Source organism: Oncorhynchus masou, chromosome 12, assembly GCF_036934945.1.
Source record: "Oncorhynchus masou masou isolate Uvic2021 chromosome 12, UVic_Omas_1.1, whole genome shotgun sequence".
NCBI classification, from domain to species: Eukaryota; Metazoa; Chordata; class Actinopteri; order Salmoniformes; family Salmonidae; genus Oncorhynchus; species Oncorhynchus masou.
Window position 1 is genome coordinate 52,361,538 of NC_088223.1, and position 2,267 is coordinate 52,363,804.

The 2,267-nt window shown below is 38.7% G+C and overlaps 1 protein-coding gene across 4 annotated transcripts in view; it reads right to left on the reverse strand.

Annotated features, from left to right (window-relative positions):
- Window positions 1-817: 817 nt before the first annotated feature.
- Window positions 818-2,267, reverse strand: part of LOC135550375 (disks large homolog 4-like) — a 93,341-nt gene continuing 91,891 nt past the window's right edge. For all 4 annotated transcript variants that reach the window (XM_064981103.1, XM_064981102.1, XM_064981101.1 and 1 more), the window contains one exon: window positions 818-2,267. This exon is cut by the window's right edge and continues 583 nt beyond it. The gene's annotated coding sequence lies outside the window, so the exon portion shown is untranslated.

The window sequence follows — 2,267 nt, forward strand, 5'->3', positions numbered from 1 at the left end:
ATCTCAGTTACACCTCAGTTATAGCTCAGTTATATCTCAGTTATATCTCAGTTACACCTCAGTTATATCTCAGTTATATCTCAGTTATATCTCAGTTATATCTCAGTGATATCTGTTATAGCTCAGTTATATCTCAGTTATAGCTCAGTTATATCTGTTATATCTCAGTTATATCTCAGTTATATCTCAGTTACACCTCAGTTATAGCTCAGTTATATCTCAGTCATATCTGTTATATCTCAGTTATATCTCAGTTACACCTCAGTTATAGCTCAGTTATACCTCAGTCATATCTCAGTTATATCTCAGTTATATCTCAGTTATATCTCAGTTATATCTCAGTTATATCTCAGTTATATCTCAGTTATATCTCAGTTATAGCTCAGTCATATATGTTATATCTCAGTTATATCTCAGTTATATCTCAGTTACACCTCAGTTATAGCTCAGTTATATCTCAGTCATATCTGTTATATCTCAGTTACACCTCAGTTATAGCTAGGTTCCTCAGTTATATCTGTTATATCTCAGTTAGTCGTTAGATCTCAGTTACACGCTCAGTTATATCGTCGTGGGTATCTGATATATCTCAGTTATATCTCAGTTATATCTCAGTTATAAAGTTATATCTCAGTTATATCTCATATTATACTCTCAGTTATAGCTCAGTTATAGCTCAGCTATTGGACATCTGTTAAAGCTCAGTTATATCTCAGTTAATCTCATGGGATATATTATATTATTATATATTATATCTATTATATTAGCTCAGTTACACCTCAGTCATATCTCAGTTATATCTCAGTTATATCTCAGTTACACCTCAGTTATATCTCAGTTATATCTCAGTTACACCTCAGTTATAGCTCAGTTATATCTCAGTTACACCTCAGTTATATCTCAGTTACACCTCAGTTATAGCTCAGTTATAGCTCAGTCATATCTGGTATATCTCAGTTATAGCTCAGATATATTTCAGTTATAGCTCAGATATTTCTCAGTTATAGCTAATTTATATCTCAGTCATATCTCAGTTATATCTCAGTTATATCTCAGATATTTCTCAGTTATATCTCAGATATTTCTCAGTTATAGCTCAGCTATACCTCAGTTATTATGTGTTCCTTTGTGTGTTTGTGTGTCAGGACTGTGTGTTGTGGAAGGGCAAATCGATGGTCAAGGACCAAAACAAATCCCAGAACACAAGAGAAAGTTTACCCAAACAAAGCAATGGAATATTGTTGAAGAGATATTACATTTTACAGGCTCTAACTCCTGTTATAAATCGTCATTAAAAATATATATTTGTATCGGCCATTTTGTCTGTTCACCGTGTTATATATACACGAAGCCTTAATTTGTGAGGAAAGAAAGAGAGAGAGAAAGAGTGGTAGAGAGGAAGAGAGATTTAATCCTCACACAGTCCACACACACACACACACACTCTCTCTCACACACACACATTCTCTCACACACACACACACACACACACAGGCCAGTGAGAACACTGTGTGTGGGTCGTTGAGGGTCTATTTGGAAGAGTGATCAGAGAATTGGCTGTGGTGCTCTTAACACTAATGCGCTGAAGCTAAGGACTCTGCTGTTATGCCTTAAAGAGAACATTCAGCATGGAATCTGCCTGGCCGTTACAAACAGGGCAGACGGCCCAGTGCTTTTGGAGATGAGCCGGGTGGATTTAGAATGGCCCTACTGTACGGGCGGACTGTGTGTGCCGTACAGAAGAGACCCCAGAGGTTATACACGAGGTCTTCCATTGTCTATGCACACAGTGAGTTAGCCCCTCCTCTTTCTCCATCTGTACTGCTCCTCTCTCTGTTGAGACATGCTAGAAACTCCCCGCCCATCAAAATGGAGGGGGAAACGGGTGGTGCGCACCGCCCAGTCATTTCTCCTCTTCTTCTTCCTTTCTTCTTATTTTCCATCATTTTCCTCAACTCCCATATCTGTTGCCTTTGAGGACGCATGCACAAATTCAGAATTTGAGTTTATATTTGAGCTGCTTTCGAAAAATGCCCTCGCAAAATGCTATTCATGGGTGATTGAGCGAATGCCAGTCTTGGTTAGTGAGATGATGTTCCTAGTTGTTCATACACGGAGCAAAGCCTTTTCACTAGAATAGAGCCTCCTCCGGGTCAGAGGGACTCAATATGATCTGTGTGTCCCTCCACAGTCTATGCACTCCTTCTCACTCTCTCTCTCTCTCTCTCTCTCCATTTCATGTCCTGAATGGAGAGAGAGAGTTGACA